At 46.4% G+C, this 26,597-nt stretch overlaps 1 long non-coding RNA gene across 4 annotated transcripts in view; it reads right to left on the bottom strand.

Moving 5' to 3' along the window:
• Positions 1-26,597, bottom strand: part of LOC120370912 — a 48,322-nt gene that overhangs the window by 6,088 nt on the left and 15,637 nt on the right. Inside the window, exons 2-5 of one of the 4 annotated variants that reach the window (XR_005584057.1) lie at positions 10,310-10,374; positions 9,255-9,354; positions 4,981-5,088; positions 3,790-3,965 (exon numbers count right to left, since the gene is read on the bottom strand). This is a non-coding gene — a long non-coding RNA (uncharacterized LOC120370912). Of the gene's footprint in view, positions 1-3,789; positions 3,966-4,980; positions 5,089-9,133; positions 9,355-10,309; positions 10,375-26,597 lie in introns of those variants that run through there. The other 3 variants (XR_005584056.1, XR_005584058.1, XR_005584055.1) reach the window with 3 other exon arrangements.

Here is a 26,597-nt window from a genome sequence, read left to right as displayed (position 1 = left end):
CGAGGCATGGGATAATCCCATAAGAGACCCAAAACAACAATTCAAAGTTGAATTCTTTAACCAGGTGATAAATTGTGCAATACAGTCAGTTGAAGAACGTTTCATGCAGCTCAAGGAACACAGGAGTATATTTGGGATGTTGTATGATATTCCAAAACTCCTCACTATACCTGAAGAAGACCTACACCAGCAATGCAGGGCACTAGAGACAGTGTTGACACATGATGACATGAGCGCTATTGATGTGAGTGATTTAATGAAAGCCCTTTCAAGATACATTTCAGCAGGATCAACTCCAAAGGCTATTCTGGAATATATGTGCACAAATAAGATGAACACCCTCTTTCCAAATGCTTTTGTTGCTCTGTGCATACTTCTAACACTTCCTGTAACAGTTGCCAGTGGAGAACTCAGCTTCTCCAAGCTGAAGTTAATAAAAACACATCTACGCTCCACAATGACACAGGAGAGGCTGGTCGGCCTTACAATCATCTCAATAGAGCATGAGCTGGCCCAGACTGTGGACCTTTAGGAAGATGTTCAAATCTTTGCAACCAAGAAGGCACAGAAAGCACCACTTTGATTATTCAAACAGATAAAAATGACAGTGTTTACTATGCAGACAAGAAAAGTTACATTTGCTGTTCAGGCATTTGAAAGTTAAGTGTTACTTAAAAATTTTGAACAAGGCATTTTAAGTTGTTAGTTCTCCTTTATTGGGCTAGGTAGCAGAGCAGTACTATGAGAGAAGTAGAACAGGAAGAAGGCAGAATTGAGACCTTTCAAAGTTTTGGCCCGAGTGAGGGGGCATGGGAGTGTCATTTGATTTCCCCGCCTCAGGTGCCAAAATGTTGTGGCCTGGCCCTGTGGGGTGCTTAAGTTTTTCTAAAGCAGAACAACAGCACCATTCTATTTAGGCAGCACAAGGAGTGTTTTGGTTCTAAGGCAAGTGGCCTCTGTTGTTCTTCTGTGCAATTCCATCCCACGCACGGATGTGCGTGAAATGGCAGTACATGTTACACCATGTCTTTTGCTGCCAATTGCTGACCCTGCATCTAGGGGAGGGATTATGCAGTTGGGTGGGTCATTGAACCAGTAAGCAAAAGAGTTATGCAAATGAATTGCATCTTTATGGAAGACAGTGAACAGCATGATACCTTCTGGGGATGCTTCAGACATACAGTAAACTCAGAGAGTCATTTACACACACAAACTTTGAACTCTTGGAGACTTTTGTGACATATTTCTCCCACAGCATGCTCACTCAGCAGATTCTGAATAGTGCTGCATGCTTATTGTGCAGTTTGCTGACAAGTCTCCAATTTCTTGTCAACGAATGCACAGAAAAATATCCAGCAAAATTCCATCAATCTGAGCTAGCTCATTCTTGAGACAGGATCATCATTTTGCTATCCACACAGGGGTGCTGGAACAATTTTTATAGTGGGGGTGCTGAATACAGGAACCATGTATTCGGTTTGTTATTATTACTTCAAGCCAGGGGATGTGGCAGCATCTCCTGCACCCATAGTTCCAGCATCCCTCTATTCACAGCCTGGTGCATAAGGAAGAAAGACCTCTGTCATAAACAGATAGTTAAGGGTTAAGGTCTCTTTTACCTGTAAAGGGTTAACAAGTTCAGTAACCTGATGAACACCTGACCAGAGGACCAATCAAGGGACAAGATAATTTCAAATCTCTGTGGAGGGAAGTCTTTGTCTGTGTCCTTTGTTTGGATTGCTGTTCTCTTTTTGGATCTAAGAGAGGCCAGACATATCTTCAAGCTCTCCCAGTTTTCCTGAAGTATTTTCTTCTATTCAGTATAGTGAGTATTAGAAAGGCGGTTTAATCTTATAATTAATTTCTACATTTGCGATTGTGTGTTTGCTGAAGAAATATCTTTATTTCTGTTTGCTGTTACTTTGATTATTCTGAGAAAGGAGCGGGGGAAGCCTCTCCAGGTTTATAGCTAGACCCTGTATATTTTTTCATCCTGGTGTTACAGATATAGTGTACTTTCTTTCTTTTAATAAAATCCTTTTCTTTTTAGAGCTTAATTGATTTCTTCCCTTGTTTGGATTTTCAGGGGAAGGGAAGGGGGATAGGGAATCCCTCTTTGTTTGATTCAAGGAGTTTGAATCAAGGTATATTTCCCAAGGACCAGGGGAAGGGAAGGGGGATAGGGAATCCCTCTTTGTATTAAGATTCAAAGAGTTTGGATCTGTGTTCCCCAGGGAAGTTTGGGGGAACAGGGAGTGTGCTAGACACTGGAACTTCTAGCTGGTGGCAGTGTACCAGATCTAAGCTAGGATTTTAGTTTAGAGGAGTCCATGCAGGTCCCCATCTTGTGGACGCTAAAGTTCAAAGTGGGGAACACACCTATGACAACCTCCCTGCACTGAGACAGAATCTTTCTGTTCCTGATGGGATAAAGCTGCTATCAGCTCTTCCATCAGCATTCACCAGGATGTTATGCCCCGCCTCTGCTCCATGTCTTCAGAGTTCATAGAATCATAGAATATTAGGGTTGGAAGAGACCTCAGGAGGTCATCTAGTCCAATCCCCTGCTCAAAGCATAACCAACACCAACTAAATCATCCCAGTCAGGGCTTTGTCAAGCCGGGCCCTAAAAACCTCTAAGGATGAAGATTCCACCATCTCCCTAGGTAACCTATTCCAGTGCTTCACCACCCTCCTAGTGAAATAGTGTTTCCTAAGATCCAACCTAGACTTCTCCCACTGCAACTTGAGACCATTGCATCTTGTTCTGTCATCTGGTACCACTGAGAACAGTCTAGATCCATCCTCTTTGGAACCCCCTTCAGGTAGTTGAAGGCTGCTATCAAATCCCCCCTCACTCTTCTCTTCTGCAGACTAAATAACACCCAGTTCCCTCAGCCTCTCCTCGTAAGTCATGTGCTCCAGCCCCCTAATCATTTTCGTTGCCCTCCGCTGGACTCTTTCCAATTCGTCCACATCCCTTCTGTAGTGGGGGGACCATAACTGGATGCAATATTCCAGGTGTAGCCTTACCAGTGCTGAATAGAGGGTAATAATCATTTCCCTCAATCTGCTGGCAATGCTCCTAATACAGCCCAATATGCTGTTGGCCTTCTTGGCAACAAGGGCACACTGCTGACTCATATCCAGCTTCTCATCCACTGTAATCTCCAGGTCCTTTTCTGCAGAACTGCTGCTTAGCCACTCGGTCCCCAGCCTGTAGCAGTGCATGGGATTCTTCCGTCCTAAGTGCAGGACTCTACACTTGTACTTGTTGAACCTCATCAGATTCTTTTGGCCCAATCCTCCAATTTGTCTAGGTCCCTCTGGACCCTATCCCTACCGTCCAGCGTATCTGCCTTTCCCCCCAGTTTAGTGTCATCTGCGAACTTGCTGAGGGTTCAATCCATCCCATCATCCAGATCATTAATGAAGATGTTGAACAAAACCAGCCCCAGGACCGACCCTTAAGGCACTCCACTTGATACAGACTGCCAACTAGACATCGAGCCATTGATCCATCATCCAGCCAATCATCCATTAAGACATCGAGCCATTGATCACTACCTGTTGAACCCAACAAATTAGCCAGCTTTCTATCCACCTTATAGTCAATTCATCCACTAAGTTCAGGCTCGGGGCACTAAGCAGCAAAATGGCAGGCTATCTAGACGCCTACTTGGATTGCAGGGTCTCAGGAATGAGCAGAGTCTTCTAAGGAACAAAAGTGTTTAGTAAGACCAGTCTGAGCATTACAAAAACTCCAGCTATGCTTACAGTAGATACGAAGGCTACAGACATACTCAATGTCTTCCTGAAGCTGGAAGGATTCACATACATAACCACCTGTTCCGGAAAGTGGAAGGCGGCACTGAGTTTCCAGGTAACAGTACTTCCAGCTCCGAAATGCAGTGTCGCCATCAGAGTCCTGCATTGACTAGACTTGGCTTTTGGCCATTTGGTTCCTGTAGGAAAGAGTTGGGATCCAATCAGCGAAGCCATTGGTGATCTGATGTGAAGACAGCACAATGGGACAGAACAAGCTCTTTGATGGGAAAAAATACAGCAAATGTAATCAGCTGAGGGCTTCCCCTGGTGCCTCTTAATAATATCTTCTAATTTCATATTGCCAGGTTTTTCCTTCCAAAAAGCTAGCTCAGGGCATGACTGTGAGGAGCAGGTAGCTACCCAGAACTACACCCACAGATGACCTCTGGAAACTTAAAAACTAGACACTCCCCCAACTAACTAAGGTTATGTCTATACTACCATTTATGTCGATATAACTTATGTCGCTCAGGAGTGTGAATAAACACACCCCTGAGCAACGTAAGTTACCCCGACCTAAGCATCGGTGTGGACAGCACTATATCAGCAGGAGAGCTTCTCCTGTCAGCTTAAAGCATCTTCACCAGATGTGCCACAGTGGCACAGCTGCACTGGTATAGTGCTTCTAGTGTAGACTAGCCCTAGATCTCTATTTAGTCACACTCCTTTGGGCAGAGCTAAGGGGAAAACATCCTTGCAGGCCAATTCAGGATTCTAAAAGGAGACTTTTATAGCGGGAACTACACCAGAGTTTGCAACAGTGTCAGCTGCATGAACAAAGTAATCATATTGTCTGGAGGGACAAAGAGAAAAAGAGAGCTTCTCTCAGCCTTCCAGAAGCTGCTTTCCAGCACTCTGGTCCTTATAGACTAACCTTAGCATCTGTGCAGAGACAGATTATTTGGCATCATTCATCTGGCAGAGTAGATGTGCTGGTGATTTATAACTGAATTTATTTTTTCCCAAGGTTTTTGAAGATTGGACGAGTCTCACAAAAAGCAGGAGCCAATAAATAGCTACAAAACAGCTTAACTAAGCAAGAAACTCCAGCTCCTCACCAAGCACTGAGCCCAGCCAAATCCATTTGGCATCCCTTGTTGGATGAACATTTGGATGAAGTGACAGCAAAGGGCTGCATGGCTGGTATCATACCTTGAGAGAGATGGGAGAGAGCTGACTGTAGTGTCCCCATGACCTGATGGCAGCTGCCACACATCTGCCCTCCTCCACACCTTGGATTTGGTCATCAAACATTTTAACCTGCCAAAAGGAAGTCATCAAAGGAAGTTTTCCCCCTACAACTTTGTCTACAATGACCCATACATCAGAGTATTCCAAACTGATCAGAAACATTCACAGCCGATGTTGCCCCATGGTCCTTCAAGCCAGCTGAAATTCTCAGCACATCAATGCAACAAGCCATGCTTCACATGCTGCAGGACGGAGTGGTGGAAATGCACAGAAGGCAGAGAGCATTAGAGAAGAACATAGATGAACCGAGATCCCCATAACCTCTATCCCAATAAATCCCATCCCTCTCCAAAAAACAAACACACGAAAGGTCTAGGAGAATTGGGGCGGGGGGCAGACCACTTCAGATACAGTAGAGTCAGTGTGACCTTCCACGTGCAGCTGAACAGAGGGCTTTTCCCTGCTTTATCTGCACCATCTTTGAACAGCTTGGTAGGACATTGCTTTGCTATGGGACAGAATGGGGAAAGACTCCCAGGGAAACTAACACTTGCAGGGAGTGAAGAAGTGGGAGGCAGGAGTAACGGGGCCATGCTGCTGTATGCTATCTGGGGGAGTGATGGATTGGTCACTTCAGCAGATCTACGTTCAGAGCACAATCTCCATATCACAGTGGCAGGGTGTGTGATGGGCACCAGGTCAGGGGAGGAGAAAAGAAAAGCTGCAAGCTTGTCTCTATTTCCTTGTACTTCCTTCTCTGTCTGTTTGTAGCCATCCATTGTCTCTTGGCTTAGACTTCATTTGTAACCTCTTTGGGGCAGGGACTGTTCTGTGTTTGTACAGCACCTAGTGCAACAGGGTCCTGGTCCATCATGGGGGCTCAGCTCTGCTACCGTAATACGCTAAATAGATGATGATGATGACAACAACGACGACAACGACAACAGGAAGCCACCTGGTAATCATTTTAAAATGGTGCCCCCCCATGAGGCTTTATGGAATATGCTTATGAATGTATATATGGCATAACTAGAATATGTTTTATGCTACGTATGCCATGTAACATATCTCAGTAAAGGTAAAGGTTATGATCTACTGAATCATTAATCCTATTTGTATGCATAGATCATTTTTGTACTTGAAGTTAGGAATATTGGCAGTATACTTGCTTGATTTTAACTAGCCTAGTAGAGCATTTGGTCAGCATGTTAAGAAAAGTGCAAATTAAGTGCCCAATCAAAAACCACTTAAGCCAACAGTGAACTTGAAGATGTCAATCCACATCTGAGTTTTCACAGGAATGTGGCTTGGCTGATAAAAACCGAGTCATGCATGGACATGTGGTTTGCCCATTTGACTACAAAACTCCACCTTGGAGCTGGACTTTGCATAGGAGAGAGGAGGGGGGGCCCATCTAGAAGAGAAAGCCTATTTAAGCCTGTAGGCGACCCCTCTATTTTGTCTTCAACTGGCTAAAGAGATAGCCTCTCCTCCCCAAGGATACTTGAAAGGAACTGGAACAAAGGACAGTAACTACAGGGGGGGTGAATGATTGCTGGACTCGGACTAGCAGAAGTCTAGTCTGTAAAAGGAAGCTTACTGGAATTGGTGAGGTTTTATTTGTATTCAGTTTCTTAGACATAGACTTGTGTGTGTTCTATTTTATTTTACTTGATAATTCACTTTGTTCTGTCTGTCACTACTTGGAACCACGTAAATCCTATTTTCTGTATTTAATAAAATTACTTTTTACTTATTAATTAACTCGGAGTATGTATTAATACCTGGGGGGGTGGCAAACAGCTGTGCATATCTTTCTATTAGTGTTATAGAGGGCAAACAATTTATGAGTTTACCCAGTATAAGCTTTAACCAGGGTAAAACGGATTTGGACCCTGTAACCGGGCGTGGACTCAGCCGGTGGCGCCCCCTGTTGGTTGTCTCAGGGAATTAGCTTCCAGCCTCCGGAGCGCCCTCTGCTGGCCGGTGTCTTGCTTTGCCGCTGGCCCCCTGTGTCTCTCCCGGACCCCGGGTGACCCTTTCACTGGGTGCTGCCCCATGGCAGTGCCCTCCCTGTTTCTCCCAGTCTCCCCACTCAGGGGAACCCCCACTCACTATCTCCACCTTGCCTCAGTTGTAGCCCCCGCTCCCTGGGGCAGACTGCAGTATAAGCCACTCATCACCGGCAAGGTTGGGTTTGGACCTGCTGCCTTTGCCTACCCCTGGGCTGCCCTCTGCAACCCCCAGTACCCGTTGGCCTTCTGCTAGGCTGCAGCCTGGGCTTTCCAGGCTGGAGCCTCCCCAGCTCCTCTGCCTTTCCCCAGCCCTGCTTCACTCAGGTATTCTGCTCAGGTCCCTGCAGCCAGGTCCATCTCCCTCTACAGCTAGAGAGAGACTGCTGAGCTCCTGGCTCCCAGCCTCTTATATAGGGCCAGCTGAGGCCTCTGCCTCTGTTCAGGGACTGGTGTATACAGTGTAAATAAACAAGTTATATTTTGAAAACACCCAGACTCTATGTCACTGATGTCTCCTCCAACAGGCAACTGACCTACAAAGTCCTGACATTAGCTACTGCTTGGCAGAGAGGTGACTATAATACGCTGAATGAAACAGAGAACAGCCATCTGAAATCTGCCTGATTGATCAGATGTCTTCATATAATGACCCACAATATCCATGTGAAAAATGCAAACTGTTTTAAAAGTTTTGCCTGCTGCGCTAAGTCCAAAGTAGCTAAGGATTAGCAGAATGAACTGGTCAGACTGCCAGACATATTCTCGAGAAAGTAAAGGAGGACAATCAGAATCTTTCTTTGGCTATTTTTGTATTCCAAAATATACTCAGTGAGGCCAGTGGGCAGACATTTGAAAAGAGGATTGCTAATTGCAGCTCATTTACTCAAACCAAGCAACAGTGTCTCCGTTAAGAAGCAGCTGAGAGCTTGTGAAGAGATGAAGCAAATTGTTACAAATGGACAGAAAAGCCACTCCTTTCGTTAGCCAGGAGTGACCAATTGTTGATGGCAAGACCAAGTAGGCCCATGTACGCATCAAGGAAAATGAAGGGTTCAGTAGACTCTGAGTGATGTGCAACTAAAGTGCGCCTCTCAAAAGAGAACAGTTCTCTATGGCAAATATGCTCTGATGTCATGAGAATGTAACCTTTGCTATCACTTTAAAGTAATATAAAGGAATGCTTAATTGGTAAGCATAGGTGTGGTTGGTTACTTATGCCTAGGTCAAGCTTTTAAGAACTCACAAGAACATATATACATATATGTTTGCTGTAGTGACTCTGTAGGACATGTTCTTGCTGAAGTGAGGAGAAAATGCCTCTGACAACATTAATGAAGTTCTCTTAGAATTATTAGCCTGAGTCTTTACAAAGGGAAGCTGCAATGATGAACAGTACAGATTAGTGTTGAATCATGTTAGTACAACAGCTCCCTCTATTGGTGACACTGTTACTTCACTTGTTGTGCAGGTCACATGTTGAAAGAAGACAGGGAAAAAGTCCCCAAATACAGTGTGGCTATTTGCAATATGCCAGACCCACTATCCCCTCCACATTTAGAGACTGTGCATGTATCAGATGGGATGCTACAGTGCCTCTTCCGCATGCCACTTTCCTGCCATCTCCTGGTAGATCTCTGCTCTCTCCGTGTGGTTTAAACATGTCTCTGTCAGGGTCTCTGATGTTTCACACTGGATTTCCTTTGGAATCCCTGAATGAGTACCACCCAGTCCTTCTCCTTAGAAATCACTCAGACTTTCCAAACAAAATGCCTTTGGGACGGAAAGTTCCCCATACTCTACTACAGAAAATACCAACATATATAACACCACTGTGACTCCACCCTCTTATTTACTCATACCCTGAACTATGCATCATTGGGTCTATCAGATCTGCAGAAGATTTTGTTGTTTAGCTGAATATCCCAGGCAATCAGTTCTTTGTTTCATCTCTTCCCTTTTTCATTCACAATTTAGGCCCAACCAAGCACTGAATGGTTCCAGTTTATCTGTGCTATTTGAGCACAATTTTCATTTTTTTAAGGATGCCTTGTGAGCTCTAATAAACCACGCACTTCTAATGATTAAGCATATGGGTTTTACTGTCCTCTTTTCCCCTCTTTCTTTCCTGCTCGTGGATGCATGAGCCATCTGTGTCCTGCTAGAAGATTGTCTTACATAGCTGAAAAGCAGATTTAATGCTTTTAAAGATTTATCCTTTACCCTTCAGGCAGCCTGCTGCTCGCCATTTTCCTCTGAATTGTGAAGTTTGCCCTTTAGAAGTTCATTGTCACAGCATCGCCACTTTGGGAACTGTGTTCATCTGTAATATCAAGCATGATAGGGTAAGGCTCACTCTTTATATCTGTATTGTCCTCCAAGCTCAAACTTCCCCACTCATCTTGTGTTTCCTTTAGAGACACTATTCCCATTTCTTATTTCTGGAAAAACAATGCAAATCCCACTGGGAAAGAATTCATTAAACCGCTCTAGAGATGGGAGACAGTTGACTCTGGTGATTCTCTGAGCAAAACAGGGATGTCAGAAAAGAGCTTTCTGTAGTGCTAACATAACTGCTTAGTGCCAAGGACTTCCTATGCAAAGGGACACTCTAGTACATTTGGAAGGCTCCAGATACCACCATCTTTAGAAGGTGTCAGGAGACCTGAGTTCCATTTTCAGTTGTGCTACTGACCCGGGACAAGTCAGCTCACCTCGCTGGATCTCAGTCTCCCATTCTGTAAACAAGTGCAACAATACCTATGTCCCAGAGCTTTCGGGAAGCCTACTTAATGCTTTGAGATCCTCAGATGAAAGGTGCTATATGGGTGCCGTGCATTATTATTGTATTTATATCTTGTTACTTAAAATCTCACCCCTGCAACATTGCCTAGGTCAAATGAGTCTATTGGAAATGAACATTGCCAAGGCACATTGGTGTGTGTTATATGATAAAACTAACAATATGCCAGTGGAAGGAGGCAGAGGGCCTTCCTCAGTGATGACTCATACTGTGCAGCGAGAGGCATTCTACTGCTGTTTAGCACACAGATGGGATTTCTTTGTTTCTTCATTATTGTTTTTAAAATGAGGAAAATACATTTAGAAAAAAACACTATTAAAATATTCAGGTTATAGAGTGAAGCCACTTATTCTGCATCTCTAGCCAATTCACACTCTTCACTCTGCTAAACTGATTTGGATACCACATTGGTACCCATCTCCCTCTCTGTCTGAGATGATATACAGCCTAAGCTGCAGTCTAACACCACGCATACCTGTGGCCGTGTACATCTGATAATGCTGGCGTGTCTCTGCGCATTCCCCCAGAAGCACACAGCAACTGCAAAATAAGATGCAAGAAAAAAGGAAGATGTCTAAATGAGCCTCGACCAGCTTCCCATCCAGAGCTCTCTCCCTCCAGAGGATTTCTGCTGCCTATTTCATCTTCCCTTGCTTTTGTAAAACCAACAATTGGAAGACACTGTGTCCTGGAATATAAATGATTTATTTTGGTGCCATAAGCCTTACCCTAGCTGGCATCTACACCAGCTGCCGAGATTCTGTTTTTAGAGGGGTAGCCGTGTTAGTCTGTATCCACAAAAATGAGGAGTCTGGTGGCACCTTAAAAACTAACAGATTTATTTGGACATACACTTTCATGGGTAAAAAACCCACTTCTTCAGATGCATGGAGTGAAAATTACAGATGCAGGTATAAATATACTGACACATGAAGAGAAGGGGGTTACCTTACAAGCGGAGAACCAGTACTGACAGGGCCAGTTCAATCAGGGTGGATGTGGTCCACTCCCAGTAATTGATGAGGAGACATCAATACCAAGAGAGGGAAAATTGCTTTTGTAGTGAGCCAGCCACTCCCAGTCCCTATACAAGCTCAATTTAATGGTATTAAATTTGCAAATGAATTGTAGCTCTGCAGTTTCTCTTTGAAGTGTGTTTTTGAAGTTTTTTTGTTGACGTATAGCTACTTTAAAATCTGTTATAGAATGTCCAGGGAGAATGAATTGTTCTCCTACTGGCTTTTGTATGTTACCATTCCTGATGTCTGATTTGTGTCCATTTATTACTGTCTAGTGTGGCCAATGTACATGGTGGAGGGGCATTGCTGGCACATGATGGCATATATCACATTAGTAGATGTGCAGGTGAATGAGCCCCTGATGGTGTCGCTGATGTGGTTGGGTCCTCTGAGGGTGTCGCTAGAGTAGATATGGAGACAGAGTAGGCAGCGGGGTTTGTTACAGGGATTGGTTCCTGGGTTAGTGTTTCTGTGGTGCGGTGTGTAGTTGCTGGTGAGTATTTGCTTCAGGTTGGTGGGCTGTCTGGCCTGCCTCGCAAGTGAGGGATCATTTTCAATGTAGATCATTGATGATGCGCTGGAGAGGTTTTAGCTGGGGACTGTACATGATGGCCAGTGGTGTTCTGTTATTTTTCTTGTTGGGCTTGTCCTGTTGTAGGTGACTTCTGGGTACCCGTCTCACTCTGTCAATCTGTTTCCTCACTTCCCCAGGTGGGTATTGTAGTTTTAAGAATGCTTGATAGAGATCTTGTGTTTTTCTCTGTCTGAGAGATTGGAGCAAATGCAGTTTATCTTAGGGCTTGGCTGTAGATAATGTATCTGGTGATGTGTCCTGGATGGAAGCTGGAGGCATACAGGTGTAAGCAGAGTCAGAATGGGCTCTACCCTGACATCTGGTGGTGAGCTGTGGAAAAGGATTTCAGGGGCTGATCTTGTTTCATGGGCACACCCACCCTGCCTAGCATGATGGACTGCCTGCTCAAATGGTCCGTTTGGCTGCTGTGGGATCCCCAGTCTCTTTGTTATTGGGGAAGGAGCAATAAAGGGTTGTTATCCTGGTTATGTGAATCAAGGACAGTAGAACTGTACTTGGCATTTTATGATGGAGGGACTTGCCTTCAACTAAGTAGCACTCGCTAGGTAAGGGGCATGGGTTCCAAAAACCAGTGAAGTGAGAGAGGCTGGGGACAGGTATGTGTGTCTGATAGTGTGCCCTCCTGGTGCTACTCTTATTTCTCTTTTCACTGTACAACAACAGTACAAAGTTTATTCTCATTAGGAGCCTTGTTATATGCTACAGAGCTGAAATCACTGATACCTGAGTCTAAGCATTCAACCTATGTTGGGCTAGGGGTGCACCAGTATTGAGGCTCCCCTACTACCAGCTTAAAATCACTGGGTGCCAAAGTCACTAAAGAGCTGAAGTTACTAAGAGCTGAGAACACTGAGAGCTGTGTTAAGGGGGAGGGCCTGAAGACAAGTTGGCAAGCGGCTAGCAGGATGACTAGCAGAGAGGAGCAGATAGCGGAGAGGCGCATCTGGCAGAGTGGATAGCCGATAGCAGGGTGGCTGGTGGAGCAGAACAGCTGGTGGTGAAGACTGCAGCAGAACCCCATGGAGAGGCGTGGCAATCGCCGTCAACCCAAGCTGCGGAGCATGTAAGATGCCCTCCCCATATCTCCCCCACTTCCACACAGGCAGATGAACTTCTGATCTCTGGGGGGGCTGCACTGACCAAGGAAAGAAACTGTGGGAGGGGTGACTGTTGGGTTGCTGGACTCAAGAACCAATCTGGGGCTGCACTGACCAAGGTCAGAAACTGAGGGTGGGGTGACTGTTGGGTTGCTGGACTTAAGATCCTGAGGGGAAAAGGACACTGCCAAACTTACTTGGGAGTGGGTCTTTTGCTCATGGTTTGTGTTATGAATCCTGTTTGTGGTGTTTCCCCAACATAATGACACACTGTTTCCCTCCTTTATTAAAAGGCTTTTGCTACACTCAGACTCTGTGCTTGCAAGAGGGGAAGTATTGCCTCTTAGAGGCGCCTAGGGGGTGGTACGTAATTGTCCCAGGTCACTGGGTGGGGGCTCGAGCCGGTTTTGCATTGTGTTATTGAAATGGAACCCCTAGATACCGAACCCGGCCCTTGTTGCTGCCAACCCTGATGGGCAGAAGGGTTACATAGGTAAGTATAGCGGTCAGTAGGTTTCCGGTATAGAGTGGTGTTTATGTGACCATCACTTATTTGCACTGTGGTCTCCAGGAAGTGGAGCAGGGAGCAGGATTGGCCCCTGGGACCCAAGTCAGGGAGTGGAGCCCCAGGCACAGGGCCAGTAGCCCCACATAAAACCTGGGGGTGTTGCAGCACCCCCGCACCCTTACTTCCCACGCCTATGATTGTAGTGTCTGAGCACCTTTATCGTATGTATCCTCATAGCCCCTGTGTCAGGCAGGCAATGCTATTATTCTCATTTATAGAGGAGGAACTGAGGCAGAGAGAGACTAAGTGACGTGCCCAAGTTCACACTGAAAGTCTGTATCAGAGCAGGGAATTGAACCCAGTCTCGCCTGCCCACAGCATTTTTCCTCTTCCCATCTCAGCTGGATGTGGGGGGTTGAGGTCAGGAAAGAGCTGCCCCAGCCCACCCCAAAAAGTTCTCCATTGTTGTCCTTGCTTTTGGAGACCCGTTCCCTGGCCCTGCTGTCAGAAAGTGTCCACAAGATGTTCAATATTCCTCAGTCCAGGCCTACACTGGCCTCTCTCAGTAACTGCTGCTGTGTCTCGCTTTCTGAATATTTCTCTAAATCCCCTGAACCACACCATGGCGCCTCCCTTCAGTACCTGGCACATGTTTATCTTCCTCATTAATTTCAGCAGATGTGGTGTAACTCTATTTTCCAGCCAGTACACTGCAGTGTGTCATGCCCCAAGAGTGCAGGAGATGTTCTGTTGTGCTTTGCGCTTCAGCCTCTAGGGATGGCTGCCGATCTCAGATCCTTTGGGCAAGCAGGACAGGTGGCACTGGATGTGTCAGGCAAGTGCCGTCTGTGCTGTTAGAAAGGTTGGGCTGGTGTTCTTTGATTGGTTTGCTTTTGCATTTCACCACTTGCTGCTTTGCACTGCGTGATCTGACCAAGGAGGGTCTGATGAAGATGCATTCAGGGATCAAACAATATGGGCAGGACCCAGAGTGTGCCTTGAGGAAAAACCCTTGCTTCGCAGGGGCTCTACAGAGACAGCCAACTCCAGTCTGTTTTGTCATTCCAGCCTCTCTCTCCTTGGGACCATGTGGGACGCTTCCTGGAGGTGCCTAGAGTTGTGGGCACCTCGTTACTCTTAGCATGCCCTTAGCATGAGAAAGCCTTGTCTGTGCCTGCCAGGGGTCAGCTCCCCCACTCCACCGACCACAGCAACACAAGTGCTGCCCTCTAAGCCTCACAGGCCCTGCTGTCTCTCTACAGATTAGCGATTGGCACACTCCAACCCCTGAGTCCTCCAGGTGTCCCCTTCAAATGGCCAGGCGCTGCACAATAGGACACTCACAGGAGTCACAGATTAGAGGCTTTTTTTCAGCCAGGTACATTGTGATCACTTTTTCATGAAACAAGCCATGCTCTTAACTTGTCTCCTCAGTGAAAGATCCCAGGTGAATCTCTGTACCCCAAGGTATGCCCCCCAAATCCATTGTCTTCACTCATGAGCAGGACACACTCCACCCCTGCTGTTTTTGATTTTCCCTGCAGATCTCTTATGTGAATTCCCAATTTCTTCATTAGCATTAGGCTCAGTAATGTAAATAGACTTACACCATGAGACACATGCTGCATAGTTACCAGACAGAGAGAGAAGCATTTACTACCCCTCACCCAAACAGAGCCTGTTTATCCCCTTCTGGTGACCTGTCTTAGCTTACAGACTTTAAGAACACAGTTTTCAGTATTGGCACAACTCCCCAGATATCATCCATACGTACATTGTGCAATAACTAGGAGGCCCAGTGAGCTACTGGCTCTCAGGAGAGACCTCACAGGCCACCATCTGGTGAATTATTATGCATATCCCTGACCCAAGGGATCCCTGTAAACCCATTCATCCCCTCTGCGCCCTCTGTTGGTTGGCATCCAGAGGTCTTTGGGTCACACCCTGAAACCCTCCTTAAAGCCCCAGCACATCATCCCCATCAAAGCCTTCCAGCCCCACCCCCACACTTCATGTATAGGGAATTATCACATTACTGAACCAGCAAGAGAGACAAGCTACCATACAACTCTAGTTAGCTAGGAAGCCAAGGACTTCATTTGGGTTGTAGACACAGGCCTAAAAATTGGTCCCAAAGTAACATAACATGCCTAGATCATCCTATGTAGACTTGAAAGAGACAAAAGCACCATCACTCAGGGCAGGATGGCTACAATTAGTAAAAGAGGGTTAAGAAACTTAGCCAGGCCTGCAGCTTTGGAGTGTGTGATAAGACGACGATATGGCCTGTTTCTTAAGGGATTTCATTTATTGGTGCTTAATGTCCCACACCCAGTATCCAATGAGGAGTTATGAAGAAGCATTTGACCAGAGAAACTGCATGCTACGTTAATACATCCATTTGTGGTATCACCTCTGCCAGCTCCCAAATGATGGTCATTGCTTCACCGGCCCCATCAGCTCACCAGGCTTTAGCAGTTGGTGATCTGTAACAGTAGTCTTCCAGGCCAGTTGTGCAGGTAGCATTACTTCCCCATATCAAGCCTCAGAAAAGGCCCACTGCAAGTCAGCTGCTGTTTCTTTCCCCATCAGAAAGTTCATGGAGAATTTGGTCTGTGGTCCTTAATAACATCATATCGAAGCAGATGGCTTCAGCCAATGAGATCAACCATTAATCTTAGGCAGTTTAATCTGATAGACTGCAGCTACTGAAGAGTGTTAACTGAACTGATTATTTGATTACTAATGATCTTTCTTCAGAGGCTTCCGAGAATTATTGAAACATACCAGTAATCCTCTCCAGCTGTCCAAGAATTAAAATGCTCCTGGCCATGTAATGTGCGTGTCGCTGTCTTTGTAACTGTACCAAACTGTGCGATAGCACTCTGGTAAATCCTTTTCTGGGGATCATAAATTAGAATCCAGTCTACTCTCTCCCTAATTTATAGCAAACAAAGAAGCTGGATTTACAGCGTGGTATAATGAATGCTGCTCACTGGAGGCTGTGAAGTAAATACATGGCTGCACTGTGATGTACTGCCAGGTTCATTTGCACGTTGCTGAAAAAAAGAGCAATACTTTCATTTATTCATCTCTTCTAAATATTTTTGTACTGAGTTTTTGCTTAATTATTACAAATTACACAGGCCCATCCTGGCCATATAACATCAGCGACACCATTGGAAGAATGTGGAGTTGTAAAACTCCCGAGACGCTGCCATCTGCACCAGGAATGGAGAGCGCACAGAGCAATCAAAGGCCTGGCTTCTCCCTGCCTCTCCAAAACTGTTCTCCTGAGCCTGGCATTTGTTTGACTTGTCTCACTTTTAGGGTACATCTGCCATGGAAAGGGTCATTTCCATCTCAAGTAGACATACCAGCGCTAGCTCTGTTTGAGCAAGTGCACGATAAACAGCGGTATGCCCTCAGTGACACAAGTGGTGGGAGGAGCAAACTGCTCCAAGTACAATCCTGTCTGAAACCACAGGGTACATCTAATATGGATATGTCTAGTCTGCATGACCTGGAAGTTACCCTCCAGCTCTAGCGGAGACATAGACGTAGACTGCACCTATTGAGGATGGGGAGGGTGTTAAAGCAGTGGGTGAGTTACTGAGGATGCAGGGTCTTGTTGCTAATGGCCATGCGAAGAGCACAACTTTAAGAATGGCCATGCTGGGTCAGATCAAAGGTCCATCCGGCCTAGTATCCTGTCTACCAACAGTGACCAATGCCAGGTGACCCAGAGGGAGTGAACCTAACAGGTAATGATCAAGTGATCTCTCTCCTGACATCCATCTCCACCCTCTGACAAATAGAGGCTAGGGACACCATTCCTTACCCATAGTGGCTAATAGCCATTAATGGATTTAACCTCCATGAATTTATCCAGTTCTCTTTTAAACCCTGTTACAGTCCTAGCCTTCACAACCTCCTCAGAGAAGGAGTTCCACAAGTTGACTGTGCGCTGTGTGAAGAAGAACTTCCTTTCATTTGTTTTAAACCTTCTGCCCATTAATTTAATTTGGTGGCCCCTAGTTCTTATTATGGGAACAAGTAAATAACTTTTCCTTATTCACTTTCTCCACACCACTCATGATTTTATAAACCTCTCTCATATCCCCCCTTAGTCTCCTCTTTTCCAAGATGAAAAGTCCTAGCCTCTTTAATCTCTCCTCATATGGGACCTGTTCCAAACCCCTAATCATTTTAGTTGCCCTTCTCTGAACCTTTTCTAATACCAGCATATCTTTTTTGAGATGAGGAGACCACATCTGTATGCAGTATTCAAGATGTGGGCATACCATGGATTTATACAAGGGCAATAAGATATTCTCTGTCTTATTCTCTATCCCTTTTTGAATGATTCCTAACATCGTGTTTGCTTTTTTAACCACCTCTGCACACTGCATGGATGTCTTCAGAGAACTATCCATGATGACTCCAAGATCTCTTTCCTGATTCGTTGTAGATAAATTAGCCCCCATCATATTGTATGTATAGTTGGGGTTATTTTTTACAATGTGCATTACTTTACATTTATGCACATTATATTTTCCAACGTGAAATCAGTCCTACTGTATGGAGCTGAAACCTGGAGGACAACCAAAACAACCACCAGGAAGATCCAGACCTTCATTAATAGCTGCCTCAGAAGGATTCTCCAGATCCGCTGGCCAGACACCATCAGTAACATCCACCTCTTGGAGAGGACCCGTCAACTCCCAGCAGAGGAAGAAATTAGAAGGAGAAGGTGGGGCTGGATAGGACATACACTACGCAAGCAGCCAACCAACATCACCAGACAGGCACTGCGGTGGAACCCCCAAGGCAAGCGGAAAAGAGGCCGCCCAAGAAATACCTGGCGACGCGACCTTCAGGTTGATAGCAAAAAAATGGGCTATACCTGGAACCAGCTAGAGCGAATGGCCCAGGATAGAAGACTCTGGAGATCTGTGGTTGGCAGCCCATACCCCGGTTGGGGTGACGGGCATGAATGAATGAATGATGACATTATATTTCATTTGCCAGTTTGTTGCCCAATCACATAGTTTTGTGAGATCTTTTTTAAGTTTTTCACAGTCTGCTTTGGTCTTAACTATCTTGAGCAGTTTAGTATCATCTGCAAATTTTGCCACCTCATTGTTTACCCCTTTCTCCAGATCATTTATGAATAAGTTGAATAGGATTGGTCCTAGGACTGACCCTTGGGGAACACCACTAGTTACCTCTCTCCATTCTGAAAATTTACCATATATTCCTACCCTTTTTTCCCTTTGCTGGGCCTCAGTTTCCCCATATATAAAATATATAACAGCTGCCCAGAGGTGGGATGCTCTAGGTACTAGAGGAGTGAATGAATTCAATGACAAAGCTAATAAAGGTGCGGTACAATGTAACAATGCACTCCTCTAGCCTCACTCAGGGAATCACAGTCAAACCAGCAGCCTCCCAGTATAGGACTGGTCATGCAGGACCCTTTGCAGAGGCTGCCCTCTTCTCTGAAAACCCTGCCTGAAAACATACTTTTCTGGTCAGGGAGGGCAGGGCATGGGCACTGGCAGGAGGCCTGTCGGTGCTGCAGAGTCATGAGATGAGAGGTCATTGTGGATGGCCATATGCTGCCTCTTCAGTACACACACACACACAGGCTATGCAGAGCTACTCAGAGATTGAATAATGCAGTGGTAACTGGGTGTCACATCACCAGGTTTCCTATGCCCCAGGCTCAGGTAGATGCCCATCACCTACTTTTGCACTTGGAACTTTTATATTATGTCACCCTCCCCCTACTCTTCTCCCTAATTCAAGGAGCCTGTCCCCAGAAGCAGAGTGCTCGCTGATCAATACAGTAGGTGCTCTCTGAGGGCCACTGCAGGAAAACCTAATCCCCACAGCTCCACTCCAGATTTTGTTAGTGCTCTCTTGATTACTTACAAATATATCCAAGAATGAACTCAGTCCCTGTTCAGCTAGAGGTGCTCTCTTCACCCTCTCAAACACTGAGCCCAGTTCAAACTTCCTTCTCAGAAGCTGCTGGGCCCTACATCCTCCAAACCTGGTCTCAATGCCACCTGCCTAGTAGTGTGGATTCAGACAGATTAGTCCCCAATGCACTAGTCTCTGATGTCTTGAGAGCTCATTCCTGGACCTTCAGACAGGTCCCAAAAAAGCCATCTCCCTCCCAGTGGTCCTTGATCAACTGCTGGCATTCGAACAAACTTCCCATGACAAGCAAATGGGCCTTTACTGAGTGCTCAGATGTTAAATCGGTGTCTCTGACCACAGGTTTTACTCCCACCAGCCCGTATCTAAAATAACATAAATGGAACACACTACCTAATGTTTCCCACACCGTACAATAACCCAGAGCAATCCCCCAACCCCACTGGCCTGGCATATTGCATCTGACTGTTACAATTAAAGCCAACACACTGTAAGCACGACTGGCTGGAAAATGTTTTTTCCATCCCAGGAAATTTTAAAATGTAAAAAAACCCAACCCTCCTATACTGCATTGGGATGAAAAGCTGAAATTTTGCAGTGACCAAAAATCTGAAATAATGATTGGTTTGAGTCAATTGAAACATTTCATTTTGATCATTTCAGAATGTTTTGTTTCAAGTTAAACCCTTTTAAAAAATTTTTTACTACAAATTAACTTAAATTTTTAAATGAAAACTCAGCTCAAAGCTAAAAAACAGAACTCTTTGGTTTGAAATTTTCAAAACAGGACATTTCAACAATTTTGAAACCGTTTTTTTCTTTCAAAATTTTTCCAGAATGGGAAATTTGTCAAAACTGACCCTTTTCCTGTGAAAAAAATTGGGTTCACATGAATTGGCATTTTTCAATGGAAAAACATTTTGTTGTAAAATTCCTGAGCAGCTCGAAATGTGAGTAACTCCAAACAAGAAGAACTTCTACTATCCAAGTGATTGGCATTTTGAGCACTAGGCAGTGCTGAGTTCTGCATGGGCAGCCCAGACTTCAGCAGCCATCCAAACAGAACGTTAGAGGTAGCACACAAAGCCATTTAACACAGCCTATGTAGAAAGGACGTAATATTTGATGAGGCCACTTCCCAACATGTTAATAAAATGGGTCAGTATAAGTGTCTCCTAATACTGAATATATCTCAGTTTGGGAATCAGTGATAAACTCCTGTAAGACATTAAAAAAGGATAAAATTATACAACTCCAGGTCTTAACAATATGAGCACCAGCAATCAGACAGACACATTTAATTCAGCCCACTTAGAAACCTACTAGCAGGACCATAATATTTGATGAGGTTAATGATGAGGGTTCCAGCCTTCTTCAGACCCAGAGAGGAACATAAATGTCAGCAGGATAAAGACTGGAGGATCAGCCCTTTACTTCTAGGCTTCTCCTCCTTGACAAGGCACAGAAATGTGTTTGGCACCGTGCTGATCTGTAACATGTGGGCTCTACCCTGGTGCCTCACAGGCCCCTTGTGATTCGGTATGGAGATCCATGGAGTGGTAACTTCTGAGGTTGCCTGGTCCTGTGCCACTGATGTCCTTAAACCTTAGGGCCAGGTCGTTGAACTGGACCCTGAAGGAATGGTAGCTGCATAACACTTACCATTGACAGTTTCTTATAACTTTGCCAAATTTTAACCATGGGTATAAGCTGATTCCATATGATGGATTTTCCTCTTTTTCAGTTTTCTTAAACTTAGGAAATTACATCCAAAAATTATGTTAAAACAATGTTCAGGTTGCAAAGTCAATGATTTGCCCAGGATAGGAAGCCTGGAACGGAACCAGGCAGTAATTTGTGGTGTCAACAGTATACAAGCTTGGCTCCTTGGGAACTAACCGCACTATCATACCAACTCCATAACTGACGGCACCTTCCACAGGCAAGGAACCTCAGGCCACTCTGTGCTGGCCACAAGCTGATCCCAGATGCACTGAGGGCCTCTCCAAACTTTGAGAAAGGCCTTCTAATTCTTTTTAATAGAACCCTACTATTGTCTATATTTTCCTCTTATAAAGTCTGCTGAAGATTAGAGTTCAGAGCTCTGCTATGAAATGTTAAGGTCACAAAAACGAAGCCTGGGTCCACTCTTTTTTACCAGGTGTTGCCTTAATGGAATCTCCCAGAAAACAGCAAGTGAGGCCAGCTAGTGCAGTTACAAACTAGGAGCAGAAGCAGTTTTCTTCAATGTTAGCGGAATGACAATCAAATGCTGGAAGCCAATGTGACTTAGAAATGAGAAGAGTGCTGTGGGACTACCCCAGGGGAGTGGGCTGCTGGGAAATGACACCTGTCAGCATGCTGACCAACCAATGGAGCATAGACAAGGTTGGAGATGATCCCTAAGCACTTCACTCTGGAAATGTGCTGTGTGCAGCTCCACCACAGAGAGGGAGAGAGTGCAAGCACATTTGAAGAGCGGAGGTGACAGAAATGGACCAATCCAGTAGCCTGTGATGTACTTACTAAACCAGCTCAATGTGCATGTGAGTGCATGTGGGACTCGCACAGAAACTCACAGCGTGTGTGGAGGGGGCAAATGCTTAGTCTTTAACACAATGGATTTTCTGTGTTGCTAGTCCTGAGACTGCAGCCCTCTGTTTATCTATAGAACTAGGCCCAGGCAACAGTAAAGTAACACAGGATTTCCAGCAATACCCCACCTTTGACCCAGAGTGGCTCATCACTCAACTGCTCCTCCCAAATTTCCTCTTACTCCCCAACCCAGCACTGCACATCCTCCGCCATGTGCCACTGTAATCCCTTGCATCCCCAGAAACTTTGGCCCTTGTAGTTAACCAAAGGCCTGGAAAAAAAAGATGTGTTTGTTCTGAGAAGACACTGCTAGCCTGTAGAGGGGTCCAGCTGGGGCACGTCCCTCTCCGGAGCAGCAGGAAACCACACCGCCTCACTACTTCTTTTTAGTTGTGTCAGGGAACTAGCCTGGCCACGGGGGTCTTGTGCCATGGCAGCAGTAGAGGCAAACACATAGTTACTCACACCTGGTTGGCAGGCAGTAGCGAGTCCCGGGCTCTGGTCCTCAAGACAGGAGCTGAGCAACTGCTATATATCGAGCAGGCCCCAGCCCTGAGTTGGGGTGGGGCAACAAAGAGTCAGTGGCTCAGGCCCTCAGGCAGGGACAGAGCAAACAGTTATATGCAGCAAGCCCAGGCCCTGGGTCAGCGAAGAGTCGATGGCTCAGGCAGGGGCTCAGCAAACAGATAAACAGTAGGCCCAGGCTCCTGACTCCAAAGGGCCTGGGAGAGGGGGAGACTGCCACCCACACATTGGGTGGCAGGGGGGACGCAGGCCCACCCACTCCACTGCATCCCAGCCTGGGGCCCTAGCAGCGGCCGAAGACCCGCTGCTGTGTCAGTGGGGATCCTGGCTGCAACACATTGACATTGGCTCTGGCAGTGCTGCAGCCAGACTAGGGTTGGCTGCCCCTGGGCTACTTTCTAACTCCCCCTCTAGAGGTACCTGGGTCCAGACGGTGTCCTCCAAGGGGTCAAGCACCATGGGCTCCTCAGGGCAACTGGTGAGCGGTAGGCTTGGCAGCTCCTCTGGGTAACTTGTGAGCGGAAGGCTTGGCAGCTCCTCTGGGCTCTGGTCAGCATCAGGCATCGGCTGGTCTGGCCAGTCCTCAGGTCGCCTACTGATTGCTGGGGTCTCCCAACCGTGAGCTAGGCCACAGGCATCTGGCCTCTCCGGCGGCTGTGTCTCTAGTGAGCTCTAGGGTTGGGCTTTTACATTTCCTGTCCTGCGCCTTGACCTCTGGAGGGTGGGCGCAGGGTTCACTGGCTCTGCCCACTTTGGTGTCTGGGGAGGTTCATCCCTCTCCGGGGCGGCAGGGAACCACACCGCCTCGCTACATAGCCACTTTCCTGTTTGTTTTAATTATGGTTTAATTTATTTATTTTAATTTATTTGTTTTAATTATCAAAGCATAAAAAAGTTCTTTGCCCAAGTTTTTCTTCTGATTTTGAAGTCAATATCCCAGACCGTTTAGAAGTGTTTCCAGTCCTTCCCATTAGAAAAGCATCATCGATTTCAAAGAAAGTAAGGTAAAGGGTCTGAGAAGTAGACGGGCACATTTTCAGCCAAGAAGCTGAAAAAGGGGGTAAATAGTTCCTCCTGTTATGGGGAACCCAGAACCAACCAAGAACCTTCATGAGAGTCTGTGGGCCCAATTTGCCCCACCATGTTAGACCTCTGCAAGGTGTCATGGCTGGAGGAAGGAGATAGAAGAGGAAAAGCCCAGCTCAGTGGGGGCTGACTGGGGGAGGGTGTAGACCTCTAGTAGCTGCCTGGCAGGAGGAACAAACCAGCAGGGGCTAGAGCTTCACTAGACACTTCCGTCAGAGCTGCCTGGAGGCAGGTAGGCCTGGTGCAGGACTTTTTTGTTTCTTTTGTTCCTCAGCTAGTTTGACTCCCCTTTGTTTTGGAACCTGCAGAAGAATCAGCTGGGGAAGAGTGCATGCAGCCCAGGGATACAGCCGAGGGTCTGAACAAACAGATCTCCTCTGCTTCATACTGGGTTCCTAGGCTGGAACTCAGAGTAGAGGGTGGGCCTGGGATCCCCTAGTGGCCCACCTGGTGTGCATGCAGACCCTGAAGCCAAGGGCTGGCAGGTCCCTCTGGCGTGATGCTGCCACACCCGTGTGTGCTGGACTGGGTTTTCCTAGAAGGGGCAGAACTCAAAATGACCTGACTGGAAGGCCAAGCCACAGGAAGAGGTAGATGACCGCAGAGCTGGTGTGGCTGTCAGCAGGGGGTTTCAAAGGGAGAGGATAGTTGCTAAACCGCACCCAGCCCTGAGGGGGAGTGAGTAGACTCCTCCATGCTCTAAACAACAAATGTTGTTGCTTATTTCTCCTGTTAAACAGGTAAGTTGATATCCTAGCCTCACTGGAATCAATGGCAAAGCTCCCACTCATCCCAGTGGGGCCAGGATTTCTGTCTTAGAAGCTAAGACTTTTCAAATCTGCCTGTGGGTTTTCATTAACATAACAGGACAGACCAAGCCCTCAGCAGGTTGGCAATCTCAGCCCAGTTGCAACTGAAACTGTATTTAGTCGTTCACTGGTAACCTCTCTGGATCAGGGGTCCTGCGGGAGATACTGAGAATTCAGCTTTGCCCCAGCATGCCTACTGTGCCCAGGCTGCTGATGAGGTGCGCAGAAGATAACTTTGTGGCTGTCTTCCACAGTGCCTATGCTGGTACAACTGGGGCTTTTAAGGGCCCTTTTTACTCTGCATAGAATGGCTAGAGGGGGTGAGATGGTCACCCCATGTCTCTTGTTTTTTCTGTAAAGAGCCTAGCACACATTTCATGCTGTACAGATAATGAATAATAGAATCCAGTCAAAAGTTAATATTGGCCAACTGCCAGTGAACAGGTACAATGGGTCTTGTCTAAGGACAGGGAGCATCCAAACCCAGGTACCACTGTGTGGTAAGTGCTGACTTGCTAGCGACAGTCATGAAGCCTGCTGAGACACTGGAGTTTCAAAGGAAAGTGAATACCCTCCAGTTCTGGTTTGCATTAGGGGCTTGAGCCAACACCCCCAGAAGCTCACAGCCCCTTTCCATTGATTTCAATGGGAGTCAGATTAGGCCATTGTCATGCATATCTGTACATGATTCTTACTCCTAAGTGAAGAGGACCCTGTCCAGCAGTCCTTGTTCAAGTAAATCTCCCATTGATTTCAGTGGAAGCCCTGACTGAGTAAAGGTCATAGGAGACACTGCGGATACGATTTCCAAAAGTGTCTACATGATTTAGGAGCACAAGTCCCACAGAAGGTGACTGGGGATCAGACTGACTAAGGCATTTAGATGCCAGAGTGTGCACATTGGTGCCTAGTGAGATTTTCAAAGGTGCTTACGTGACTCTCAATATCAGTTAGGCACTTAAGCTAGTTAGGGGCTTTGAAAACCCTACTGGGTGCTAGCTACAACTTCAGGCATCTAGATACCATAGTCAGTGCAGCCCTGAGTTGTTTTTTGAAAATCCCATCCTGTTTTATGAGCAAAAATTAAAATGAAAACTTTTGACCGAGACATTAACCAACTCATAATCTCATCAAAACAAAATAGTATGTTGGTTTGACAAGACTTAATGCTGAGTGGCATTAATTATGCTGCCATCCTCTAATGTATGCTGATTGTGTTCCATGTGATTCTGATTCTAAAGGAGCCTTGTCCCCTTCTCGGAGCTTAGGCCACTTTACCAGCGGCCAGTGGGGGAACCCAGGCCTTTCCACTACTCTGGGTCCCAACCCAGGGACCCTACACATAGGGTAACCAGATGTCCCAATTTTATAGAGACAGTCCCAATATTTGGGGCTTTGTCTTATATAGGCACCTATTACATCCCCGCCCCGTCTCAATTTTTCACACTTGCTACCTGGTCAGCTACACAGCAGCCATATCCCGCTGCCTCCAATTCACGGCTGCTATTCCCTGAGCCTTTCCCCACCTAGTCCCTCTCTCTTCACCCCACCCTCAGGGCTGACATTCTCAGATCCTCTTTCTCCTCGCTGCATGCCAGTGCCACCCAGTCTTCTGGGTGTCTCTGGAGCTCCTATGAACAGCAAGAAGCTCCCTCCCCTCCCCCTCTGCCCTGCCCTGCTCTGCTCTGCTATTCTGATCCCAACCAGGGACAAACGTGCTCAGCCCCATCACGGCTCTTTTTATCTGAACTTGCTGGGCTCTGATTGGCTGCTTCTATGAGGCCTCTCTAGCAAGGGCGGATCCAGGCACCAGCACGCCAAGTGTGTGCTTGGGGCGGCAAGCCGCGGGGGGCGCTCTGCTGGTCCTCCTGCAGGCGTGACACCGAATCTGCGGGACCAGGGACCTCCTGCAGGCAAGCCGCCGAGGTCAGCCTGCCTGCCGTGCTTGGGGCGGCAAAATACCTAGAGCCGCCCCTGCTCTCTAGGCAGGCCTGGAGGACTCACTTTTGCTGCTCCTTCCTGGGGCAGGGTGTGGTAGGATCGTAGGCCTCCAGCAGGGAGCCACAAAGGGCCACCCCTTCCCACCTGCCTTATGTTGAGATTAATGAAACTCAGTCTATTTAATCTATTTGTGATCAAATCCTCTCTTAATCTTAAATCACAGAGAAGGGTAAGAGAGAATTTGATCACAGTCTGAAAGTACCTACGTTGTGACAAGACTTCTGAACATAGAGGGCTCTTCAGTCTAGTAGACAAAACCAGAACAAGATCCAATGGCAGGAAGCTGAAGCTGGACACCTTTCTGAAAAGTACGCTCTAGCTCAACCTGAAGTTCTGGGCTTCACGCTGGAATCACTGGGCAATGTTCCTTGGCTTGTGTTATGCAGGAGGTCAGACAGTACAACCACAGTGGTGTCCTCTGGCCTTTAAATCTAGGAAAGCCATGATCCTGCAGTACAGCTTGTAGAAGCCCTGTGATCTCTCCATGTTGGAATGGGATCAGTGGCAGGAGGTGATAGTCCAGGTGATAGTCTGGTGATAGTCCAGATCTGGACTATATGACAAGTTACTAGTCAGGTTAAA

This window comes from Mauremys reevesii, linkage group 8 (assembly GCF_016161935.1).
Source record: "Mauremys reevesii isolate NIE-2019 linkage group 8, ASM1616193v1, whole genome shotgun sequence".
NCBI classification, from domain to species: domain Eukaryota; kingdom Metazoa; phylum Chordata; order Testudines; family Geoemydidae; genus Mauremys; species Mauremys reevesii.
This window is presented reverse-complemented; position numbering and strand designations above follow the sequence as displayed.